Source organism: Rhinolophus sinicus, chromosome 18, assembly GCF_057876585.1.
Source record: "Rhinolophus sinicus isolate RSI-liver-muscle chromosome 18, RSI-T2T, whole genome shotgun sequence".
Classification (NCBI taxonomy): domain Eukaryota; kingdom Metazoa; phylum Chordata; class Mammalia; order Chiroptera; family Rhinolophidae; genus Rhinolophus; species Rhinolophus sinicus.
This window is the reverse complement of record NC_142518.1, coordinates 59,828,567-59,835,308: the sequence shown is the minus strand read 5'-3', so window position 1 is coordinate 59,835,308 and position 6,742 is coordinate 59,828,567. Positions and strand designations below refer to the sequence as shown.

The 6,742-nt window shown below is 36.4% G+C and overlaps 1 long non-coding RNA gene across 1 annotated transcript in view; it reads left to right on the top strand.

Annotated features, from left to right (window-relative positions):
• Positions 1–334: 334 nt before the first annotated feature.
• LOC148754629 (uncharacterized) overlaps positions 335–6,742 on the top strand; it is a 74,303-nt gene continuing 67,895 nt past the window's right edge. Inside the window, exon 1 of the long non-coding RNA XR_016019930.1 lies at positions 335–462. This is a non-coding gene — a long non-coding RNA (uncharacterized LOC148754629). The remainder of the gene's footprint in view (positions 463–6,742) is intronic.

Here is a 6,742-nt window from a genome sequence, read left to right as displayed (position 1 = left end):
ATACTGATAAGATACCATTTACTGTGTTTGAAACCAACAACAGAAGTGCTTTATCCAATTTTATTCGTCAACTTAAATTTATTTCCATTCTACAGGAAAATGATTGGCAATGCACAAGGATCACATCGCGTCAGTATATTTCATCCTTTTCTGTTCTACATACAGTAAATCTTGAGTTACAGTTGCAGAAAGGCTGAGAGTTGGTAGGCGATAGGAGAGACAGAGGTCACCTTGAAGGCAGTGTTCCAAGGCATTAAAAGCATTGGCATATGCTGCTAGAGGAATAGCATTATGCAATCATGATAATCAATTTCCCTTTTTTAAAGGCCTCACAGAAATTCACCCAACTCATGAAACTAAATAAAGTGTGCCTGGACCCACAACCTAAAAAGAAAGGATCACCTACTTGAAACATTTTGAAAAAAAAGTTTGAGATGGTCACACATCCATTGGAAATTTAAGGTAGGTTGTATATTGATCCCTGGTTGTGATGTGCTTTGTTTGATAAACTTAGTGTGCAGTTTCTTCCCACAGGAGAAATGAAGGAGAGGACAAGGGGTGTTGCTATTGAACAAGGTTTCAAGGTGCCTCTGTTGAGCAAACGAGAGTTTGCTCTTGCCCAGTGTGTACTCGTACTGTGAACGATGTGACTGTGCATCCTTTACAATGCATGCTAGACAGCTTAGAGCCAAAACCATGGCCCACCTTTTCCACTGTATAGGACTCCACAAATGTTTTTCCTGGCTAACTTGACACACTTACCTCTCTTCTACTTTATTGCTTTTAGTTGTCTATTGACTCATTTTCTCACTTATTTTCAATTTATTATACCTTCCTGTAGTACATGCCTCTATGTAATCTGCTAAGCTGCCTTATGACATTTTTGGAACAGGCCTGGTTGGGGGGTACTGATTGATTGTTTGAAAGCAGCCTGGCTGATCAATACACTTTATCTCTGCGGTGAATTCAAATTGCTGACAAACACACATGATGGTAATAACACTAAAAAAGAAAAATGAATCCTGCCCACTGCTGTCCAGCCTGACCCCTCTGTTCATTGCAAGATAAAAACAAAGTCTTGGACCATATTTCATGTGCCGTAGTTAGATTCACCCCTCCACCTCCCCTGCTAAATTCACTGTTGTGTTAAACGCTTAGTCACTCAGACCCCTCAATTTGCTGGCATTGTTCATATTTGACTTTCAGGGAAAATGGCAGGTAAGAAGAGAGTTAATTTCTGTGATTTGTTTCTTAAAAGTTAGCTTCTTCTGCTGTATGGTCTTGTGTGTGTCCCCTTCAACTCATGTTCATGCCATCTCTGAGCTCTACACTTGCCTTTTTCCCTATTTAGTATATACTACTCCCTCACTCAACAGATCAGCAGACAACTCTTTCACGATGTAGCTCAAGTGTCCTCTCTCGGGAAGTCTTTATGAACCATGTCCAGGCTGGGTTGGATGCTTGCCTAAGTACTGCCATACGATCTTGTGCCCACCTCTGCTGGCATACACTGTATTTAATCTATTTCTGTCTGTCCCCCTACTAGATTCTGAGTAACTTGAGGGGAAAAATGCAAACAAAAAATGTGTGTCTTATTTATTCATTGCTGTGTCCTGAGCGCCTTCTAACAGGTATTCAATTGAATGAATTAATGAAAGAATAGTCTGTATATCTTGTTTAGCCATCAAAAAGACTAGAGGTTCAGATGATCTAAGCATGTTTAGAAAACAATTGTCCCTTTGACTATTTTATGATTTGGCTTATTTTGAAATGGAAACAGCCAAAATCTAACCTCTAAATAGATCTGTATATATGCCCCATTTAGTGATTGGATAACTGGGAAAATCCTGTGGCAGCCCCTAGTCATTAGATAAGCTTTACAAGGGCATTCTGTGGGTGACAAGTGTCCCACAGAGCAGGTGCCTTTGGCCTAGCTCCGTTAAGCCCCAAATCACTGCACAATTTTTCCTCCAATGTCTGCCTACATTGGAAAACCCTCAGTAATTGTTTTCAACCTTGTGGATGCAGTTAAACTCTTCAGTTGGTAAGGACACAACCCAATTATAGGGAGAACTGCTCAATCGTTCAGGTAAAATCAGTAATGCAGAGACGGTAAGGCGTGGGATGCTTACATTTTGCACTGTACTCCGGATGAATTTCTCGTTATACCCAACACAGTGTTATCAGATACATTTCTGAAATGCACATGTCATGAGTGACCTGAAGTGCCAAGTCCTTAAGTACCACCAACTTTTTTAATGGAAATCTAAAGGTCTAAATCACTCATACAAATGAACTAAAAGAGGGCTTCATTATTTTAAAGCTAGCTCAAATGGGCCAGATGTCAGAGTTCATCTCCTTGGTGAATTTCAGAAAACACTTATTGTTTACCATGGTTACATAATTAGAAAATTTTTTTCCTGAACATGTGGCAGAGAAAATTATGGCACAGAAGGGGGTTAATTGTCTGCCCGTGGAGTAGATAATCGAGGGACGGGAGAGCAGGGTATTAGGTTGATTAGAGGCTTGGCGCCTTAAATTATGCCTTGTTAGAGGTAGGGTGTCTACACATTGTGTTTAAGTGGAAATAAATGACTTGAATTTAAGCCACACTGCACACCCAATACTTTGATGACTGTGAGATAGTTTGTGTTGTTTTTCTTTTAAATTATGTGATTAAAGCTATAAATTGTAGTAACACTAAAACATGTTCTCTTTAATCCTGTCATAATCTATCCACTGTGATATGCGTAACAACCTTTTAGAGACATTTACAACAGCATCATGGCATGTATTCTGCTGAAGACCGTATTTTCTGATTATGCATCCCATTATTTTCAAAACCAGAGTCAAAGTAATCGAATGTAAAATTTCAAATCACGTTATGTAAGAGTCAGGAAGTACTCTGCTTAACATATTTTAGAGCTGAAGTGAACTTTAGAAATTCTCTAGTATGCCCTCCACTCCTTCCATTTTATAGATGAGAAATCGGAAAATATAAAAAAGGTTAAGTACCTTTCACCAAGTCACACAGTTTGCTGGTCCCACACTGACAGCCACATGATAATCTTTTGTTTCTTGAAACATACAGATCTTTGCTTTTTTCATATAATTTTTGAAGTAACCATCCTTCTAGCCCTCTATCAATGAGGAGGCCTAAAACACAAGAGTGATATTAGTGAAAACATGCAGTGTCAAAATACAGTTGACCCTTGTACAACTTGGGGGTTAGGGGCGCTGACCCCTGCTCAGTCTAAAAGTTATGTAACGTGTAACCTTTGACTGCCCCCAAACTTTACTAGTAGCCTCCTGTTGACTGGAAGCCTTACCGATAACATAAATAGTCGATTGCCACTTATTTTGTATGTTATAGATATTATGCACTGTATTCTTAGAGTAAGCTAGACAAAAGAAAATGTTATTAAGAACATCATAAGGAAGAGAAAATACATTTACAGTATTTATTAAAAAAAGAAATCTGCGTGTTAGTGGACCCACTCAGTTCAAACCTGTGCTATTCAAATGTCATCTGCGTGCATTTGGTTTATAATATCAGTTCAGTTCTGAAATATTAAAATGAAAAATGTAAAGGTCTTGGATTGTTTCTGGAGAGAGGAGAAAGTTGAAGGATGCTTTAACATCTGTCTTTTAATCTCCAAAGGTGTTTTAACATGAAGAACATACTCAGTCCTCATGTTTTATTGGGGGAATTAAGTGTTTTCAAGGAAATCAACTTCAACATTGGTATGGAAAATTAAGATCAAATATGAAATATTACTGATAGTTATTAAATATTAGAATGAGTTAATAAAGGAATATATGTCATTTGAGAGGCTATCAAATACAAGGAAATTTTTTACCTATTTTGGATAAGTCTAGCTACATATTTCACTGAAATAGTCTTTCTCATGTATCTGTATAGAGAAAAGCAATGACAACATAGTTTTGACTGAACATTTGGCAAATAAATGTAATTTCCTCAGTGTTTTATGAAAAAAAATCTCATTCTGTGACTTTAGAGATCAATTAATACAGAAAGTTAAGGGAGAGAGCATGACATAGCAAAGAAACTAGGGGCTTTTGAGGGAGGCATACCTATGCTTGACATCTGGCTTGGATAAATAATAATTCTACAATAATGGGAAGGTCATTAACTACTCTTGAATGTAGTAGCTCATCTGTAAAATGGAGCTGATAATACCCACAATGCATCGTCTTCAGGATTAAAACCAGTGCATGTGAAGTACTTGGTACATAGTAAGTGATCAATAAATAGGAACTCTTATTATTTGAGAAGTAATAGAAGTTATGGTCAAAAAAGCAAATTGATTATGAAACTGTGCATGCCAGTAGTTCTAAGGAAATAAAACATCAGAAGATTCTGTCTTAAGGGGAGAGAGAGAAGGGTAAGACTAACAGAGAAGAGAAGCCACTAGTTAAGATAACTAGATATTAAACAATTCATTCAACAGATGTTTATTGAGTTCCTGCTCAACAGTGGTATACACTGTTCTAACTTCTAGGGATTCAACCGTCAACATGACACAAAATGGTCAAATTAGCAAAGAGGAGACTGCCAAGGCATTTTTCTTGATTTTTTTATTTTTATTTTAGCATTGGTAAACTGTGTAATCAGTATTTAGTTTCATTAAGAGATACATATTTAGAGGAGAACATTTTCCAAAGCAGGAGCTTATGTTTTTGTGTTTGAAAGTAGCTATACCTGAAATGACCAGATTCTCTTGGTTATTATTCCATAAAATGTTATGTCTACCATCTCATGGAAGTACCCTGAATTTCAGGTAGAAAATTCATATAAAATAAAAAGAGTAACTAAAGTAGGTCATCCATGCAGTGATGTATTTAACAAATTATTTTAAGTGCCTTCTAGGGTCTAGGCCCTGGATTTATAATGATGAACAAAGGGAAAAACTGCTAATTTACAGTGAAATGTGGGAAATGGACATCAACACATTAATACACACGTTTACATGTAAGTGCAAATTTGATGAAATTATATGAAGGAAGAAAATCAAAGTCTATGAGAAAGAGTAATGAGCAGGAAATAATTTATAATGAGGTGGTGAGCAGAGTCCTCTCTGAGGAAGTGCTATTTCAATTGAGAATTGAAGGATGAATAGGAGTTAGTTACTATACAGAGAGAAAGAGAAAATGAATGAATGTACCTTGTGGGGTGGGAAGATGGGGGGCATATTCTGGGAGAGAGAGCATATATGTGAAGCTTCTGAGGCAGGAAGCAACATACCTGTTAGAAGAACTCTAAATAAATAAATAAATAAATAAATAAATAAATAAATAAATAAGCAAGCAAGCAAGCAAGCAAGCAAGCATTTTAGGCAGTACCAGAAGAACAAAGCTGGTTTATCAACACAACTTCAGGAACACGGACATTGTATCCTCTCTAATTCTAAAATTTGGGGAAACAGCACTTGGTCAAGTTCCTTCTGAAATTTAGATGTTGGGTAGACCCATTCACTATTTCATGCCACTTCCTATTAGTGTCGGTCATGCATTGCCCCATACCTAAATTATTCTTAGACAATATGATGTTGAAATCAAAACACTTCAAACTACCCCTCCCACACACTATGCTGTTGCAGCAAGTAAATATTTGAAAAATTGAAAAGTTTTTCTCATTTACCTTTTATAACTATTATCTTGACTGTGTCCTTTAGATTTTTCAAAGAAATATGTCTGAGAAAACTATATATTTTATTCAAGTAGCAACTCCCTCACCTCTCTCTCTCTTTTTACTGTGAGATAGTAGGAGACCTGCAAAATAAATTAAACCAGTCTATTTAGAGCTCACTTTCTGAGCGTGACATCTAAGTGTGTCTTGGATTTGTGATGCTGTCAGTAAAAAAATGGACTACACAAATAGAAATATAATTCTTAAACTAAAAGCATCACTTTGATGAAGTGATTGAGCATGGAGGGAGGGAAGGTGTCAGGGAACTGTAATAAAACTTTTTCATATCAACTAAAGCCTTGATTATTAAAATTAGGGGGGTAATGGGCAAATGGAGGTCTCACCAATTTCACAGCCCAGAATACTGACCTATTTTTATTTTTAGGTTAAAGTTGCATAAAAGCAAGTTAGGAAGACTGAAATAATATATTATCCAACAAAATGTGAGGAAAATGTAACATAATGAATAAGGGCACAGATATTAGGTTGGTGCAAAAGTAATTGCGGTTTTTGCAATTATTTTTAACCTTTTGCCCCGCAATTACTTTTGCACCAACCTAATAATAAGCTACAGGGAAAGGTTCAATACCTTATTAGGTATTTTTCATAAGATTTTTTTCTGTTTTGACGAATGGGGCAAATTAAGGAAATTGTACTCTCTTTAACATCTGTTCACTATGTTCTATTTGTAAAGATTTTATGCCTATTATTCTGCAGACTAATTTCATTAAAGTTTTATTTGGCTATTTACTATGAAACACTTGGCCTTTCTATTAAGCTTGGCTGCAGACTAGAAAAAGTAGAAAGACTAATATGTCAAAAAGGAAAACCCTCAGAACTGTGGCCAGCTGCAGATGATACACGCCTAGTATAAATCTGGAAGATTGAGATTCATCAGTTATAAAGCAACTTGTAAAACCTTTAGAAACATCGTCACTACTCCCTGAAACCCCCACCCCGTCCCATAAGCCTAATTCACCACTGGAACATTTAACATATTCTTAGTATTTATATCTGCTCTTCATAATTCCT